The sequence below is a fragment of the Saccopteryx leptura genome, chromosome 3 (genome assembly GCF_036850995.1).
Source record: "Saccopteryx leptura isolate mSacLep1 chromosome 3, mSacLep1_pri_phased_curated, whole genome shotgun sequence".
NCBI lineage: Eukaryota > Metazoa > Chordata > Mammalia > Chiroptera > Emballonuridae > Saccopteryx > Saccopteryx leptura.
The window spans coordinates 371,181,942-371,202,158 of record NC_089505.1 but is presented as its reverse complement, the minus strand read 5'-3'; the positions used below and the strand labels follow the sequence as shown (position 1 = coordinate 371,202,158).

The window sequence follows — 20,217 nt, the reverse complement described above, 5'->3', positions numbered from 1 at the left end:
TTCTTCTATGTGCCTTGGCTGGTAATCGAACCCAGGTCCCCTGCACACCAGGCCAACGCTCTACCGCTGAGCCAATCGGCCAGGGCTAAGTGTATTTTCTTTTTTTTTAATTTTTTTTATTTATTTATTCATTTTAGAGAAGAGAGGGAGAGGCAGAGAGAGAGAAGATGGGGAGGAGCTGGAAGCATCAACTCCCATATGTGCCTTGACCAGGCAATCCCAGGGTTTCGAACTGGTGACCTCAGCATTTCCAGGTCGATGCTTTATCCACTGCGCCACCACAGGTCAGGCTAAGTGTATTTTCTTAATTCCGCACGGTTCCCACTCAGGACCGGGACTTACTAGCTGCACTGGTTCACGACATGTGCCCAGATATAAAAATAAATACAGTTACTCTATTATATCATTTCATTAAGGAAATACCACTCTTTTTGTTAACACATCATTATTATATTTATTACTAACACTTCATTATATTATGTATGTTTCTCATAAACTCAAGAATGAAAAAACTTAACACATTCACACTGGGACCTGCCGAAATTACTAAATCTTACAAAGAATGTATCTGTATATATAAAAAGATAACAGTTTTGTCATTTTCTTTGTTTTTTTTTTAACCTGTCTTTTTTACAAATTCTAAAAAGCATAACTCAAAAAATGTAACATAAAAATGTTTTTTTAATGTCAGAATAAATGTAATTTTGTCGTATTTATTTCATTTAATTACCATAAATGCGTGCTTGGACTTTATATTTTTTCTCTTTAATATTTGACTTAATTATAACATATTTCTCAGAAATTTGTATATAGTACGCTTCCGATTATTTGTAGGATTTTAAATGTGCTCCAACTTCAAAAAGTTTGAGAACCACTGACCTCTTGCATATAACATCAACGTATTTGGCTAGCAAACCCAAGCAGAATAAAATATGTGTTCCTGCTCCATTTATTGCTGGTGACTCAGAAGATAGCTGTTTTTTGGTTTTTTTTTGTATTTTTCTGAAGCTGGAAACGGGGAGAGACAGTCAGACAGACTCCCGCATGCGCCCGACCGGGATCCACCCGGCATGCCCACCAGGGGGCGATGCTCAGCCCCTCCGGGGCGTCGCTCTGCCGCGACCAGAGCCACTCTAGCGCCTGGGGCAGAGACCAAGGAGCCATCCCCAGCGCCCAGGCCATCTTTGCTCCAATGGAGCCTCGGCTGCGGGAGGGGAAGAGAGAGACAGAGAGGAAGGAGGGGGGGGTGGAGAAGCAAATGGGCACTTCTCCTATGTGCCCTGGCCGGAAATCGAACCCGGGTCCCCCGCACGCCAGGCCGACGCTCTACCGCTGAGCCAACCGGCCAGGGCCTCAGAAGACAGCTGTTTTTATGACACAAGCAAGAAGACACTAGTCTTATCTAACAGAGACGTACTGAAATCACATGAACTTGGTTGGATAGACAGCATTTGTGCCAGTTCCTATATTTATGACAGTTTTTAGTGAGATTTCATTTCTATAAGCTCTGTTTATGTTTCAGCTAATTAGAACAATCTTCCTCATGGTATTTTATCATTCAGTTTGATAACAGTATAAGGAGGTCAGAGAACATCGTGTATATACCCCGTAGAGTATATGCACACACACAAACATACAGAAGGACACGGAGGCCTTGATTCTGAATGTCTGCCTTACAGAACTGTGATTGAGTCCATTTCTGCTGTGATAAGCTGCCAGTCTGTGGCACTGTGTTTCAGCAGTCCTAGGAGCCCATAGGTCCCCATGTCAGCACCTGTCAGATGCGCCCCATCCTGCAGGACATCCTTGTAGCCCACCCCTGAGAGTTCCACCCCCTCCCACAGCCAGGGGATCCTTCCCTTGTCACTGGGTCAGCAGAGTTCCTAATTGTAATGTGCTCAATGTTGCCAACCTTCTGCTTTCCGGATGTGCATTTTCTGTCTGGGTAAGAATGTTTCCCCACAGTGAGGCCAGGAGGCTCTTCTCCCACATGGCCCCCTAGGAGCTTTGTTGGGCAAATGAGTTTGTAAACTATGATTTTTGAGTTTGCTCAGTTTTATTGTTACAGTATGATGCTGGGCAGCACCAGGCAGGTATATGTGGTCTGTGAAATAGCACGTTACTATCCTGCTAGGGAAGGGCCACTGCCTTGCTAACGTTTGCTGGAGGAGAGGTGTTTTCACCAGAATGCTTTGAAAAGAGAAGGAAGAAGGAGAAGAGGCAGAGAGAGAAGCCCTGTTTTTGCAGGGAGAGCAGAGAGAATGCAGGGAGCTGAAGGAAGAAGCCAGTTTGTGCAGAGAAGGGAGAAGGTGTGCAGGTGAAGAACCAGAGCTGAGGGGCTTTGCGAGCTCCGCTGAGAAGTGTGGGGCCTTTAATTTAAAAAGGAAACTGAGAAGATTCTCATGGTTGTGGAACCAGAGGATATGTCAGTGGCTTTGGGAGCCCTGAGTAAAAGGGAAGTGTTTTTTCCTGTGTGTGTACTTCATCAACTGGTGCAAGACTTCAATAAAGGAATGGTCTACTATATTTTGGCTTCACTGTTTCTTTTTTTTTTTTTAATAAATAAATTTTTATTAATTTTAATGGGTTGACATCAATAAATCAGGGTACATATATTCAAAGAAAACATGTCCAGGTTATCTTGTCATTCAATTATGTTGCATACCTATCACCCAAAGTCAGATTGTCCTCTGTCACCTTCTATCTAGTTTTCTTTGTGCCCCCCCTCCCCCTCCCTCTCTCCCTCCTTCCATCCCCCCCACCCCACCCCACCCGTAATCACCACGCTCTTGTCCATGTCTCTTAGTCTTGTTTTTATATCCCACCTGCTGGGGTTCAGCCCTGGGGGGAATCCAGGGGTCCCACTGGAAGAGACGACATCAGCACGAATTGAGTGAGAGAGCCACTCAATTTATTTCTTTCTCTTTATTCTCTCGTTAGCATTTACTGCCAGGCTTCTCTGCCAATGGCTGGTCTAGCTTTACTTTTATACACACACACTAAGTTACAATCACATGGTATTCAGAATACATTGATTAATCATTGTTTTTGTTTCACTATGGTTACATATTTCTAGGTAACAGTTAATTCATTTCTATAAACTATAAATCAGGTGGTAAGTCATTCAAAGTACAGTTATACAATAACTTGAACAGCAATAACAATATTGGTACAAACTTCTAAAAGGTCAGTACTGATTAATAACTCTACCTTGTCTAAAATTCTATTGTCTAGTCAAATTTTATTTATTTACTATGTTCATACACTAGTTAAGTTCTAACTTTATTCTTCTCAGAGTGTTCCACCACCTGCAGGTCAGGTATGCAAGAAGAAAGGAAAGTTTCTCTACTCTACCACATGAAAGAGCTAGGGAGGAAAAGTGATAAATTAAGTGAAGGCTGAAAGGTGCTCTGTGTATAGTTACTGTTTCCTACCTATTCATAAGTCACAATCTATTTTTTCTAACATGATTAATGAGAAGAAATTCTCCTACAAACTTAACCCTTTACGAGGGATATCATAGCCAGACTCTTATGTCTATGAGCCCAGTTCAAGGGGCTTACAGGCTTTTCTGTGGAACTCACACCCTCTGTCTCATTTCCAAAGAAATCACTACGAATCTACAGGGAAAGCATGGTACTATTATCCCTGTGCCATAAATGATAGCACACACCCAGAAAAGGGGGGATATAAGGCCAGATTAATTCAAAAAGGTCAAAGAGGGAAGTATCGTTATGCCTTTCCTTTGCGGTGACTTTGTCAACCCGCAGCCATTGGTCTTCACTTCTGTGACTTTGTTATCAGCAGTTTTGGATCTTCTTCTGCTGTGACCTTGTAAGCCAGCAGTCGTTGATCGGCTCCCGACACCCACCAATGTATGGAATCCTGTAGTTCTTGTTTTTTCTGATTTACCCATTTCACTCCATATAATGTTATCAAGATCCCACCATTTTGTTGTAAGTGATCCGATGTCATCATCTCTTATGGCTGAAAAGTATACCATGGTGTATATGTGCCACATCTTTTTTATCCAGTCTTCTATTTTTTTTTTTACACTGATTAAAGCCTTTAAGCAAACTCTTGGCCAATACAGCAAGAATCCACAAAAGAGTAGTGTCCTTAACATGTTCACCAAGTCCAAGTTGGCACCATCACCATGCCAAATCCCTGAAAAATGCAACCCAACCCCAGTTCAGTCTGTTAGGAGCTGTCACAAGGAGCAGGAGTCCAGGAAAAGTCCACATCCAGGAAAAGTCCGCATGGCACTAGAGTTGTCACAATTCTATACTTTGCAGCTCATGACCCAAGTCCCAATGACCACTGCTTCTAGCTGGTAGTGATTCAGGTAGACTGGAAAAGCCATCTGCAGCATGTGTGGAGATGGAGCTTCTGATCTCCTCTGCCTGGAGAGATGAGACCAGGTTGCTTTTCCCTGGAGCTCTGTGACTGTGGCTTGGGAAAGAGAACCTTGGGATACACTAAGCTGGGTGGCAAAGGTAGATTCATAATAGAAGTTGGCAAAAGGGGGAAAGAGAGCTCTAAATTAGGAGTAGGTCCCAGCCTGAAATATGTGTGGGGCATTGAGGTAGGAGGAATAGAGGAAACACTATATATTAAACAAAGCAGCAGAAAACAGGACTATCAACACCCACAACAGAGATCTTCGAGGGAAGAATAAAAAACCTGACTATTTAGGCAAGACATAGTTAAGTGGCTCTTGTGCAAATGAGATCAGTTTACCTGCTTCTTGGAAGAAATACCCTAGGCTCGTCCACAGTGTCGTAGATGGGGCCGACGGCCCTGGGCACCTTCAGCCTTCAGTGGCAAACCCCAGCATTCTGGGCAAGGTTAGGTCATAGGTGGCTGGAGCAGGGCTGGAAGAGACTGAACCCTCCCTTAGAGGAGCGAGGGGGACGCCTACCTTCCAGTGTCCCTGTTTCCTCACAGCAGAGGCATGTAAGTCTGGCAGGCTTTAGCTCAATGACCTTCCTTTCCACTATTGAAGCAGGACCCAGATGGCATCCTATGAGACCCCTTTGGGGCGTTGGAGCCTTTAAGGGTGTATCCTAAAAGCTGGTACTTCCCCTGATCTCTATTGGGCTTTTTCTGCCTCTAGGTATCTTGAAAGCCATTCTCAGAAGATCTCACTGAGGGGTTTGAGGATTCCCATATGCCTATATAATACTTTCCATATATCTGGAGCAGTCTCGGTGTGGCTTCTTCAGTGTTCCTTGGATGAAGAGTCCTCTTAGTTTAGTCCAAAGTTGGTTTTTCCAGATGATAGTTCTTAAAATTAGTTTGTAATCCACTTTGGTTCTGGGAGGTGGATGTTGGTATGTCCGCCTACTCCAGCGCCATCTTGTCTTCCTCCACTGTTTCTTTATCATTTGCCTGAATCCAGTGAGACCCTGCATGTGCACGGCCATGGTGGAGCATACTGGCCATACAGCTGTAAACGCTGTTCTGGTGTTTCTGGAACCTACTAACTGCAGACTGACCCACCTGAATTCCAAGGAGCAGATGAAGTCAGACCAGTTCCCTATCAACACACGTCTGTGAAATCTTTCCAACCCTATACATACCCAGACTCCTTCTTATTGAGGCTGACAGCTTTTTCTACCTCTGCCCGTCTGCACCCAGATGTGTTAATTAAGTCCACTGTTGTACCTCCCTTGGCTCCTGGATTCCTCTCTCGGTGAAACCTAACACTTGCTGCTGAAACCCGGGAGACCCAACAGGGAGCTGGGCTCCGCTAGGCGCTGTCCCCAGTCCTTGGGCTTGCAGCTCGGAGAGCAATTGGCAGCGGCAGCTAGTCCTAGGCTGAGGGCTCAGACTCCTTAGTGGTCCCCCTCCTCCCAGCTGGGTCTCCTGAGCCAGTGGAGAGGAGGAAACCCGATCAGGACCTCGGCTTCCATTGCTGACCCCCTATCCATGCCAGCCAGTCTTCTCAGGTGAGCGAGTACTCTGTGGCCCCTTCTGGGTTTCCTGACTTGCCCAAACAGAGGGTCAGGGAAAGTCTTAGCGCTAAGCCAGAACCCTCTCTCAGAGGGACGCCTGACCCGGTTGCACGTCCACTGCACCCACGGTCACGGCCCCACTGGGCTTCCGGCTATCTTCACTGGCAGGGGGACGCCCTTCCTGCTGAAATACCTCACAGCAGACTTGCAGGGTTTCTCCCTCGTCCAGCCCTTGTGCCGCGGGGAATTCTCCATCCACGCCTTCTAAAAACACTCCGCTGGGTGTCCTCTTCCGAAACCTAAATTGCTTCTGCCTGTCCGGGGAGCTCCAGCCTAAACGTCTCATTTTTACTGCAATGTGGCCTGACCCCGATACAGGCTCGACAGTGGGTCCACTTGGCCAGATAATGGCACTTTTGATGTTAACGTCCCTCACTGACCTGGACAACATCTGTCGCTGCAATGGAAAATGGTCCGAGGTTCCCTATGCCCGAGCCTTCCTCACTGTGCACTCGCCCGTGGCACTGCCCATCCTGTTCTGCTGACCAGACTCTCCTTATACACTCCCCGCCCTCACTGCCGTGTCCACCTCTGAGTCTCCAGACACCAGCACTCCTCCTGACACCCCTTGAGATCCAGCTGACTTAAGAGCCCCTCCTCCCTAGGCACCTCCCCCACCCGACCCTGAGCCCCATCCTTCACCTGCTCACTCCCCACCGTCTCCTCCTGCTTCTAACAATTTCTCTCCTGTGCACACTCACTCACCATCCACCCCTGAGGCTGCCCGGGTCCTCCTCCTCCAAGAGGTAGTGAAGCAGGAGGAATTGTCCAGGGGCACACCTCCTTTTCTCCTTATGACCTTTCCCAGATTGAAGAATGCCTCGGATCCTTCACAACGGACCCTTCAAGGAGTCTGAGTACTGAACCCAATCCCATGACCTGACATGGCATGACCTTTACATGATCTTATCTGCCACCCTTCCCCCGGAAGAAGAAGGAAAGAGTCTGGCTTGGTGCCCGGGCACATGGGGATGATCTCCACAGACAGCACAACACCCGACCTGTAGGGGCCACCGCTGAGTCTAGACAGGCACCTGATTGGCAATATCAGGCCGATTCCCCTGGGCGCCGACATAAAACCCATATGATAACTTGTTAATAGCGGGACTATACAAGGCTGCCCATAAGGGAGTCAACTGTGAAAAACTAAAAGAAATAACCCAGGGTCTGACCAGGCGGTTGCGCAGTGGATAGAGCATCGGACTGGGACACTGAGGACCCAGTTTGAAACCCTGAGGTCGACAGCTTGTGTAGTAAGGTATCTGAAGAACTTCCTTGCTCTTTCAATTGGAGATAGAATTTGTATATTGCTTTCTTTCCCCCTCATTGAATTTTAGGTATAGCATACCCCTAGGCATGGAGGGAGGGGAGAGACATTGGAAGAATCTGTGAAATGTATGTCTTGTGAATCCCCACCTGTACGTAGTTGTAAGCTTGTGTCATGATGTTATGCCTCCCCCCACCTGTGTGTGGTCCAAGAGTCTATAAGCAGCCTCTGAGAGGTAGTCAGGGCTGCATGATTTGGGTAGGAGGGTTGCCCCGTGTATGCCACTGGCTTTTCATAATAAAACTCCTCAAAATTCATATTGGTCTTGGTGTCTCTACATGAACCCACAGATGTGAGGTACAGTACTTTATAACACTTGAGCTCAAGGTCGCTGGCTCGAGCAAGTGGTTACTTGGTCTATTGTAGCCCCCCCCCCCCCCCCCCTCAAGGCACATATGAGAAAGCAATCAATGAACAACTAAGGTATTGCTACGAAGAATTGAGGTTGCTCATTTCTCTCCCTGTCTGTCTGTCCCTATCTGTCCCTCTCTCTGTCTCTCTCTGTCTCTGTCACACACACACACACACACACACACACACACACACACACACACTAATAACCCAGGGCCCAAATGAAAACCCTGCCCTCTTTCTTTCCCGCCTAAATACACATTTTATCTTTCAGTCAGTGCCAGCCATCTGGCGCAACTTACAAACACTAGAACAGTGGTTGGCAAACTCATTAGTCAACAGAGACAAATATCAACAGTACAACGATTGAAATTTCTTTTGAGAGCCAAATTTTCTACTTAAACTATATAGGTAGGTACATTGTTATTAACTTAATTAGGGTGCTCCTAAGATGGCCTTTGAGCCACACTCAAGGGGCCAAAGAGCTGCATGTGGCTCATAAGGTGGTTTGCCGACCACTCCACTAGAACAGGGGTCCCCAAACTACAGCCCGTGGGCCGCATGCGGCCCCCTGAGGCCATTTATCCGGCCCCCTCAGCACTTCCGGAAGGGGCACCTCTTTCATTGGTGGTCAACGAGAGGAGCACATTGATCATCTCATTAGCCAAAAGCAGGCCCATAGTTCCCATTGAAATACTGGTCAGTTTGTTGATTTAAATTTACTTGTTCTTTATTTTAAATATTGTATTTGTCCCCATTTTGTTTTTTTACTTTAAAATAAGATATGTGCAGTGTGCATAGGGATTTGTTCATAATTTTTTTTTTATAGTCTGGCCCTCCAACGGTCTGAGGGACAGAGAACTGGCCCCCTGTGTAAAAAGTTTGGGGACCCCTGCACTAGAAGATGGCTCTCAGACACCACAAAGAAACCTCGTAAACCTAGTCTTTTACGTCTTTAATAATCGAGACGAGGAGGCAGATTACAGAAATCCTAAAGAGATCAGGTAAAATAGGAAACGCTTGCTGCTGCCATGGACAACCCAGAACACAACACGTACCGTAATCCGGACGAGGGGTCCAGGCCCCCTCCGGGCCCCCTCCAGGCCCTTGCTACAAACATGGCAAGGAGGGGCGCTGGGCTAAAGCGTGTCCTGGGCCTGGCCCCGTGTGCGGGAAAGAGGCCATTGGGAGTCAGAGTGAGACAAGGCCCCTCACAGCCAGGTCCCATCCCCTCCCCGGGCATCACAGAGTGAGCAGGACTTGAGCTTGTCCAGCCTCCTCGGACTCGCTACTGAGGAGTGACCGAGCAGACACAACTGCCCCCGTGCCGATCACACCGTCGGAGCCTCAGGCAACCTTGAGGGTAGCAGGTAAGCCAATCTCCTTTCCAATCAACACAGGGAGGGGTGCACTTAATTGCCTTTACCTGAATTTCCTGCCCTTCATGTCCATCTCAGGTCTCTATCCTGGGAGTGGACAGCTTAATTTCCCCTCCATTAGCTAGTACCCCCCTTAACTGTCACCCCCTAATGCCCCTTTCTCACATTCATTTCTCATCCTCCCCAAATGTCCAGCTCCCATCTAGGTAGGGACATGATGGCAAAATTTAAAGCCTCTTTCATGTTCTGTTCATCAATACCATGAGCCAAAGCCTCTCTCATTCTCCTCCTTTCCGAGTCACCAGGACGCCCCTCCCATGACCCCCAATACTCGTAAACCCTGAGGTACAGGGTACTTCCACCCCTTCTGTAGCTCGACACTATTCTGTGATAAGGTGCCAAGGAATTGCAAAAATTGTTAGCAACGCCATTTTAAAGAGGAAAAACCAGGCATCTTATCCCCTCCTTTCTTTAGAAACTGCAGGAGCTTCCTGGCTTACAAGGACAACTGGGCCATCTAGTCATAGTTTAACTATAGTTCTCTGGAAGGATTGAGGCCACTACTTGCTAGACAACAAAGAATAAACTTGTCTGAAAACTTCCTCTTCCCCTTCCTTAAGATCCTTTAGGAGACAATGTTTACATATCTTAATTAAAATTCCTACACTGATTCTAACTCTTCCTCCACTCCTGGAGTCCTGAGAGTGACCTATGCTTCTACACAAAGGGATCCCGAGTCCATCTCCTTTGTTTAAAAAACCTGCATTCTGTTACATTTTATATGCATTCTAATAATCATCCGTTTTGAAATTCTTTTTATGTATAAAACTTGTAAACTAAGCAAGCAGGGACAAGCTAGCCCCAACACTTTTAGCAAAGGTAATTTCATTTAGCTTCTCTCCTTATCCTGCTAAACATTTTGTAGCGACAGGGATGGGAGTAAGACACTAGAATATTTAGGAATGTCTTTGCTGTGTATGTAAAAAATGATCACTACTGTGTTATCTTGTGGTCTTAATGTATAAAAATGCTTTTTTCTTTTTAACAGATCCTATAGATAGATGTTGTAAGCTTGTTAGTAATTGACTGTTGTACCATGCTCTCTCCTTATCCACTGTAAAGCCAGTAGCCACGGCCACCGTCACAGCCGCCTGGCCCATGCAGGTTCCCATTAGATTCAGACAGTCGGTAATGAAACAATGGAGCCAAGAACTGGTGGGCCATCATCATTATCCTAGCTTGCACCCGGCGGGCAAGAAATACACACAGTGGGAAAACACTTCCCTTTCCATTTAGGGCTCCCAAAGCCACTGATTTATCCGAGTTTCCTAGAATCAAAGTTTCTATCTCACCGGCGTTATTCACCTCTGTTCCCCATCTCCCTCTCTCTGCACAAACTCTGCACAAACTGGCTTCTCCTTCAGTATTCTGCCATCTTGGCTGCTTCCCCACTCCTCCATGTGGCCTTTTTCTGCTCTCCCTTATAGTGTAGAAATCAATACCTTTAATCCAATATACAAACAAGGAAGTCTCTGATACAAAGTCAGTTATCTGAGGCATAATGGGATTCCTCATGAGAGTGCACCCCCTATCATGCAACAGTCAAGGGTGTGGGGAAAAGCTTAGTCTTAAAACTAAGCCATTAGGCTATAATAGCCCTGCCTGCTTACAGCCTGTCCCCCACACCCAATGCAAACTATAAGCGAGCAAACATATATATCATATTTACAAACTTATCTGATCAGTATCCCCATAACTCTCCCATCCTGCCTGTATGAAAGCCAGATGGCTCCTGTGGGCTTGTACTGTTGTGGATCGTAAATGGCAAAAAGCCTTTGTAGATTCGAGGCTTAGAAAAGGCTAAGTTCTCCTCCCTCCATCTTTATATTGTCTGTGATGCTGAGTATTTGCACCCACTTCACTTGCTTCCTTAACTTGCTGGAAGCAATTTACATGCCCTTCCTCTTACTCTTTGTTCAGATGTAGATTTCACTTATGCATAGTAAGGGGATTCCTGTTTATACCTTGGGAGAGTTCCTGTTTTAGCCTCGATGTGTAACTTTGTATCAAGGACTTCCTTGATTTGTATATGGCTATATAATAAAGCAAACTGGGGCTATGGGGCACTAGGATATTGCCATCAGCATTTGAAGAGTCCTCTGGTCCCATTCTTTTTTAATAAGTCTGTTTCCCAAGGGAATTGGTGATTTGGCTCCTTTGATTTTGCCTATTGGATTCAAAAGATAGGTCAGGAACACCCTGAAATGGAGCTAACGATACAAGGGTGTAAATTTAAAGGACTTTTAGATACTGGGGCTGATGTATCTGTTATTGCTAAGCTACATTGGCCTCCTTCCTGGCTCACTCATGCAGCAGCCACAGAATTACAAGGTATAGGGCAGACTAAATCTCCTCAACAAAGCTGTAGTTTTTTACAATGGGAAGATACAGAAGGTCATTCTGGATTTTTCAGCCTTATGTGCTCCCTGGATTGCCAGTTAATTTGTGGGGTAGAGATGTTTTGAAAAATATGGGAGTGTTGCTTGTCAGTCCTAATAGTTTAGTCAGTGCTCAAATACTTGATCAGGGATTTTTGCCCACTAAGGGACTAGGGAGAGAACAGTGGGGAATTCTCACCCCCATAGAAGTGGCACCCAATACCAGAAGACGTAGATTAGGATATCAAAATTTAGCATAGAGGCCTAGGTAGCTCCTGCTATTCTAGTAATGCATTGTGCAGACCCAATTACTTGGAAATCAGATAATCCTGTATGGGTAAACCAATGGCCCCTTTCTCAGGAGAAACTTAAGGCAGCTGCTCAATTGGTACAAGAGCAGTTACAGCTTGGGCAATTGAACCATCTAATAGCCTATGGAATACGCCTATATTTGTCATTAAAAAGAAATCAGGAAACTGGAGGCTATTACAAGATTTGAGAGCAATAAATAAGACTATGGAAATTATGGGTCCTCTCCAGCTGGGACTCCCTTCTCCTGCATGGGATTTTCACCTTGTCATTATGGACTTGAAGGACTGCTTTTTTACTACAGTGTGTCCGTAAAGTCATGGTACACTTCTGACCTGTCACAGGAAAGCAACAAAAGATGATAGAAATGTGAAATCTGCACCAAATAAAAGGAAAACCCTCCTAGTTTCTGTAGGATGATGTGGCAGCATGTGCGCATGCGCAGATGATGATGTAACATCGTGTATACAGCGGAGCAGCCCATGGCCATGCCAGTTGAGATGTGGACGGTACAGAGGAAAGTTCAGTGTGTTCTGTGGCTCGCTAAATTCGAATCTGTGACCAAAGTACAACATGAATATCGGCGCGTTTATAACGAAGCGCCACCACATAGGAATAACATTACTTGGTGGGATAAGCAGTTGAAGGAAACCGGCAGTTTGGTGGAGAAACCCCGTTCTGGTAGGCCATCAGTCAGTGAAGAGTCTGTAGAGGCTATACGGGATAGCTACCTAAGGAGCCCGAAACAATCTGTGCGTGAGCCCACATCGAACTGCACGGAATAGGTATGAAACTGGGAGAGTTTTCCTTTTATTTGGTGCAGACTTCACATTTTTATCGTCTTTTGTTGCTTTCCTGTGACCAGTCAAAAGTGCACCATTACTTTAAGAACACACTGTATTCCTTTAAGCCCTCATGATTGCAAGCATTTTGCATTCAGGGTTCCTTCACTTAATTTCCAGGCTCCAATGGAGGGATACCAGTGGAGAGTTTTGCCTCAAGGTATGGCTAACAGTCCAAAGTTTGACAACCTCGTGCCAAAAATCAAGCTATCTCTCCAATATGAAGGCAGAACCCTAAGATGTACATAATTCATTATATGGATAATATTCTTATTACTCATTCAGATAAAGACACTATGTTGACTGTAGCATCCACCGGGTACAAGAACAAACGTCGGAGACTTTCAGGAGTATAGATGTAACTTTATTGGCCAGTTTTACCTGCGCAGGGGCAAATTCCCGAGGTGTCGAGAGACACTGTGCTCCCAAGGAGCTGCAGATGGGAATCGCACCTAGCGCTCACAGCTAAATCTTTTTATAAGCTAAGCAAGCAAGCCTAATACAGAAGCAGATGTGGCGGTAACCTATTTGCTAAGGGGGGCTGCACATAGTATAGCAACAGGGGCTGGGGTCTAGCTCATTGGCGAATTTCAAACCTAAACTTCTGATAAGGGTCTTTTAACCAATAGAATGCAAACGTTTGTCTCTTTTTCTTTTTTCTTTTCTTCTCTCTCAGCCTCCCAGAGTCCCTATCTGTCTCTGCTTCTTGAACAACCTTGGGCATGTTATTCCTAACAGAACAGGAGCAGGACCTGCCTGTAACCCTTAAGTTCCCTGTTCCATTAGTGCCCTGCCTATTTTCTGATCTTCTCTTGGTCCTTACATTGACCACTTTGCAACAACTAGAATATTCTTTGAAAGAATCAGGACTTTATATAGCTCCTGAAAAGGTACAGCAGTCTTTACCTTTTTCTTATTTAGGACAAATTATTGAGGGACAACAAATTCATCCACAAAAATTAGAAATCAGGACAGATAGATCATTTGCAAACTTTAAATGATTTCCAGAAATTATTAGGAGACATTAATTGGCTTAGACCTTCCTTGAAATTAACTACCGGGGAACTGAAGCCACTTTTTGATATTCTTAGAGGCTCGACTGAACCAGCATCTCCTTGACTACTTACAGCTGTGAGAGAACAAGCTTTAAAGCTTGTAGAAAAGGTCTTGCAACAAGTACAACTAAAACACATGAATCCTGAAGAATTAATTGACTTACTAATTTGTCCCTCGAGTTACACTCCAACAGGACTAGTGTGACAAGCTTCAGGTCCTACTGAATGGATTCATTTAGCTGTTACTCCTAAGAAAGTTTTATCTCTGTATATTTATCTTTTCACCTCCTTGATTATCAAGGGACATAGGCCACTCTTATAGCTTATAGGTTTTGAGCCTCAGACTGTTGTTGTTCCTTTTTTCAATGGCTCTGGGAAACTTCCACTAAATGGCAAATCGCTTTTGCAAATTTTACAGGCCAAATTGATTCTCACTATCCAGCTGATAAAAATAGTTCCATTTTCATTAATTACTACATTTGTCTTTCCTTAGACAATTGTTAATGAGCCCATTCCTGAAGCACCTACAGTCTTTATTATCCTGGAATAGCAGGCTTAATAATTAATGGACAAGTTTTTACTGAAACAGTCACTTTAAAATCAGCTCAAAGACTAGAATTACATGCCAGTATCATGGCTTTTCAGCATTTGTCATGTTCCTCCTTTAATCTGTATACAGACAGCAGATATTTACTTATGGTTGTTTCCACTATAGAGACTGCTGTCTTAGGGACAACTACTGATGAGGAATTATTTTGGCAATTTCTCCTTCTTCAAAGACTTGTATGTCAACATAGAGCTCCATGTTTTATAGGACATACTCGAGCTCACTCCATGCTCCCTGGAGCTTTAGCACAAGGGAATGCCCTTGATGATCAAACTACCCAGAAGAAAATTACTGGAGCGACCATGACAGATCGAGCAATTCAGCCTCATACTATTCATCACCAGAACACTGCAGCCCTGCGTAAACAGTTTCAACGTTCTCGGGAGACAGCACAGCAGATTGGTAAATCCTGTCCAAGGTGTCCTGTACTTCAATCTGTCCCTTCGTTTGGAGTTAACCTTCGAGGACTCCTACCAGGACAACTTTAGCAAATGGATGTTACTCATATACTTTCATTTGGCAAACAGTGCTTTGTCCACGTTAGAGTGGATACTTATTCTGGATCTATAGTAGCCTCTGCCGAACAGGGGAGCCTGCTAAACAGGTTATAGCTCATTGTTTGTATGCATTTTCTATTCTTGGACTTCCTAAACTGGTTAAAACTGACAATACTCCTACATATGTAAAAAAAGACATTTACTATATTTTGTTAAACCTTTCAAATTACGGGTATTTCTTAAAATCTTTAAAGTCAAGGTTTTATTGAAGCGTACCCAGCAAATATTTAAGGTCAATTTAAAAAAAATATAAAGGGAGAGTCATATCCTGGAATTCCTGCAAATCTACCTTATCTTTAAAAAATGTCTCTTGAGCCTGACCTCTGGTGGCGCAGTGGATAAAGCGTCGACCTGGGAACACTGAGGTCACCAGTTCAAAACCCTGCACTTGTCTGGTCAAGGCACATATGGGAGTTGATGCTTCCTGCTCCTCCCTCCTCTCTCTCTCTCTCTCCCTCCCTCCCTCCCTCCCTCCTATCTAAAATGAATAAATAAAAAAATAATAATAATGTTAAAAATATAAAACATTATTAAAAAATTTAAAAAAAATTTCTCTTGAATGCTGATGAACAGGGGATGCCAAATCTTTTTCTTCAGCAAACTTCTACCCTCTTTTATTTGATCCACCTAATAACACTGTTTTGTCTTTTTCCAAATAGCTCCAGATATACGGAAAAGGTTTATATAGGTGGATGGGGACCCTCAAATCCCTCGGTGAGATCTTCTGAGCATGGCTTTTAAGGTACCAAGAGGCAGAAAAAGCCCCCAAAAGATCAGGTGAAATACTATCTCTTGGCATACGCCCTCAAAGGCTCCAGCGTCCCAACGGGGCCTCGTAGGACTCCATCTGGGTCCTGCTTCAATAGTGGAAAGGAAGGTCATTGAGCTAAAGCCTGCCAGGCTTACATGCCTCTGCTGTGAGGAAAAAGAGACACTGGAAGGTAGGCTTCCTCCTTGCTCCTCTTAGGGAGGGTTCAGTCTCTTTCAACCCTGCTCCAGCCACCTGTGACCTAACCTTGCCCAGCCTGCTGGGATTTGCCACTGAAGGCTGAAGGTGCCCAGGGCCAAGGACCCCATCTCACGTCACTGTGGACGAGCCTAGCGTATTTCTTCCAAGTAGCAGGTAAACCGATCTCATTTACACAAGGGCCACTTACTATGTCTTGCCTGAATATTCGGGTTTTTACTCATCCCTCAAAGATCTCTGTTGTGTGTGTTGATAGTCCTATTTTTTGCTGCTTTGTTTAATATATAGTGTTTCCTTTATTCCTCCTGCCTCAGTGCCCCATTTATATTTTAGGCTGGGACCTACTCCTAATTTGGAGCTCTTTTTCTCCATTTTGCCAACTTCTGTTACAAATTTACCTTTGCCACCCAGCGTAGTGTATCCCAAGGTTCTCTTCACCACACCACGGTTGCAGAGCTCCAGCAAAAACCACCGTGGTCTCATCTCTCCAGGCAGAGGAGAACAGAAGCTCCATCTCCACACATGCTGCAGATGGCTTTTCCAATCTACCTGAATTATTACCAGCTAGAAGCAGTGGTCATCAGGACTTGGACGCGAGGTGCGAAGTATAGAAATATGACAACAATTCCAGTGCCATGTGGACTTTTCCTGGACTCCTGCTCCTTGTGACAGTTCCTAATGGACTGAACTGGGGTTGGGTTGCATTTGCAGGAAATGCAGAATGATGATGTGTCAACTTGGACTTGCTGAACATGTTAAGGACATTACTCTTTTATAGATTCTTGTTATATTGGCTAAGAATTTGCTTAAAGGCTTTAATCACTGCAATGTATTAGAACATTTGTGTGGGTTTCTGTTAGCATTGGCTATACTAATTTTGTGTTTGTTCTGGATTTTTTCAGTCTGCCTCCAAATTAGAATCTGGGAAACTAGGAAATCAGATGAGTGCAAATTTGAGCACACAAATTAAAAATACAAAGAAAAGGGGGATATGTTGTGGACTGTAAATGGCAAAAAGCCTTTGTAGATTTGAGGCTTAGCAAAAGGCTAAGTTCTCCTTTCTCTACCTTCATATTGGCTGTGATGCTGAGTATTTGCACCCACTTCACTTGCTTCCTTAACTTGCTGGAAGCAATTTACATGCCCTTCCTCTTACTCCTTGTTTGTTCAGATATTGGTTGATTTCACTTCTGCATGGTAGGGGGATTCCTGTTTATACCTTGGGAGAGTTCTTGTTATAGCCTCCAATGTGTAACTTTGTATCAAGCACTTCCTTTATTTGCATGTGACTATATAATAAAGCAAACTGGGGCTATGGGAACCTCGGATATTGCCATCAGCATTTGAAGAGTCCAACCAGTCCCATCCTTTTTAAATAAGTCTATTTCCTTAATTCCGCACCGTTCTTAGGAGCCACGCTGGTCCACGGCAGAGTACCACCCATCGGCCCGGTTGCTCCTGACCCGTGCACTGTGCTCTCCCTCATCCCTCCAACACCACCCATTTTATAGTCCTCACACTAAAAACTGCCGTCTTCACGATCCCTTACATCCCAGTTCCCAAGACCTCTTTGTCTTTACCTGACTGATCCCAACACTAACCTCTAATGCCAATGAACCTGGACAGTCTTAACCAAGGCTATAAGGGTAGTCCCCACTTCCGTGGACAAGCCCTGGACACTGACCTTTCTAATCCAGACATTTCCCCAAGCACTCTCTTACACTATGTCCATGATCTCCTATCTTACACAGCCCTTCACAGGAACTATCTTAACAGCACGATTAAACTCAGAACTTCCTAGCAGAAAGAGTTTACTGAGTCTCACCTACCAAAGCACGACTGTCCGTTCCCCAAGTCACTCTACCTTGGTCTCGCTCTGACTCCCCCAAATCGAGGCATCACGGCTGACAGAAAGGGTCCCGTTGCCTCCCTCACAGCCCACAGCCAAACAGGACCTTCTATCCTCTCAGGCCAACTGGACAGTTCCCCGTCTGGATCCCTAAGGTCAGTGTTCTAGCTCGCCCTCTTTATCAGCTACAGAAGGACCCTTGTCAGACCCCATTACCCTGCCCTCCATGGACAAGCACACGTCAGTCCACTCCAACAAGCCCTCCCCTCAGCTGCGGCCCTCTCCCCCCTGACCTTCCCTCCAGTCCTTCAAATGACATCTGATGAAGGACAGGGCCTGGCGGTCAGGCTGTTAGGTCAGCACTGCGGGGAAGTTAAGAATGATAGCCTGCCCTATCAAAACAGCTCGACGCTACGGTCAGAGGTTGGCCCACGTGTCTGCGGGCACTGGTACCAGCCTCACTAGCCAGGAGAGTGACAAGTTAGCTGTCAGGAGGCCACCTCAGTTGATTCCTCTCCTTCCCTCACTGATCTCCATCACCAGGGAAATGACTCAGCAGAACAAGGAGCAAAAGCTGCAGCTTTTCTTACACACGCGTGCGCACGCGCACACAAACACACACACATGCGTGCATACACATGCACACACACACACGTGTGCGCACGCACACACACACGCACACACACACATATACGCACACACACAGACGCACACACACACATATACGCACACACGCACACGCACATACACACACACATATACGCACACACGCGCACGCACACACACACACACACACACACACACACACACCGCCCCTCAGGTGATGACCTCAGAATACTCCTGTTAGATTCAGGGAGATGTGCTGTGGCTGCCTGCCAGAGTGCTAGCAGGAACAGGGAGTGCTGATAGGGCCCCTGTGAGGCTGAGAACAAAGAAAGTCAGAGAACCTTATCAGAAGTTTATGTTTGAAATTCGCCACTAAGCTAAACCCGGCCCCTGTTGCTATGCTGCGTGCGACCTCCCTAGCGAATAGCTAACTGCCACATCTGCTTCTGTAAAATGCCTGCTCACTTAGGATATATAAGGACCTGGCTGTAAGCGCCAGGCACGACTCCTGTTTGCAGCTCCTTGTGAGCACGGTGTCTCCGGACATCTTGGGAGTTCGCCCCTGCACAGGTTAAACTGGCCAGTAAAGTAACATCTAAACTCCTGAAAGTCTCCGACATTTGTTCTCGTACCCGGTGGATGCAACACTCTCAAAAAGAAGAACGTGGCCCTGGCCGGTTGGCTCAGTGGTAGAGCGTCGGCCTGGCGTGCAGAGGTCCTGGGTTCGATTCCTGTCCAGGGTACACAGGAGAGGCGCCCATCTGCCTCTCCACCCCTCCCCCTCTCCTTCCTCTCTGTCTCTCTCTCCCCCTCCTGCAGCCAAGGCTTCATTGGAGCAAAGATGGCCCGGGCGCTGGGGATGGCTCCTTGGCCTCTGCCCCAGGCGCTAGAGTGGCTCTGGTCACAACAGAGCGACGCCCCAGAGGGGCAGAGCATCGCCCTCTGGTGGGCAGAGCGTCACCCCTGGTGGGCGTGCCGGGTGGATCCCGGTCGGGCGCATGCGGGAGTCTGTCTGGCTGTCTCTCCCCGTTTTCAGCTTCAGAAAAATACCCCCCCCCAAAAAAAGGAGAACGCAGTTGCTTCTCTCCCTGGGTGTCCTCACCCAAGGGCCCTCACGTGGTGTCACTCACCACACCCTCAGCAGTCCAGCTCCAAGGAGCACAGGACTGGCTCCATCGCTCCAGAATCCATCCCCTTCCCCCTGATCACCGCAGTGTTTATAGAACCGCGGACAGGCCATAATAAATCACGCAGCTTTCGGTGAACCCCTTTTATGGCAACAAAAACACTCCAAATACCAACAGTACCCCAATGTTAACGTCTTTTCTTTACAGGTTTCTTGTCCTCCTCCCCAATAAGCAGGAAGCAGCTGCAAAGAGAAACGGGACTCCTTTTTCAGATATTCTAACAAATTATTCAACGGAAGCCAGGACTGTCAGGTAGAACAAAGGCGGCTCCATGTTGCCCTCCTAACTCCCGTTTTGCCAGGACTCTTCGGGTCACAGGGACCACAGTCTCACCCAGAGGAACAGACACGGTTGAGAAACTCCAGGGCGGCAAACAGCGTTCTGGTGTTTCTGGAACCAAGTAACTGCAGACTGACCCACCTGAATTCCAAGGAGCAGATGAAGTCTTACCTGTTCCCTGGCAACACACGTCAGCGAGAACTTCCCAACCCTATACACCCCCAGACTCCCTCGTATCAGGGCAACGCCCATCTTGGCCTCAGCCCATCTGCACCCAGATGAACTAATAAGTCCATTGTGTTACCTCCCTGGGCCTCCTGGGGTTCCTCTCATGAACCTCACACAGGACACTCTCCCCCTACGCCCAGCTCACCTGGAGCCCCTGTGCACAGGGTCAGGTGTGTGGTGTCAGGCCCCTCACACGGGGGCCGCTGGGGCTGGGCAGAC

The 20,217-nt window shown here is 46.2% G+C and overlaps 1 protein-coding gene across 1 annotated transcript in view; it reads right to left on the bottom strand.

Annotated features, from left to right (window-relative positions):
* Nucleotides 1-20,217, bottom strand: part of LOC136401443 (lymphocyte antigen 6H-like) — a 38,697-nt gene that overhangs the window by 16,011 nt on the left and 2,469 nt on the right. The gene's annotated exons all lie outside the window — the stretch shown is intronic.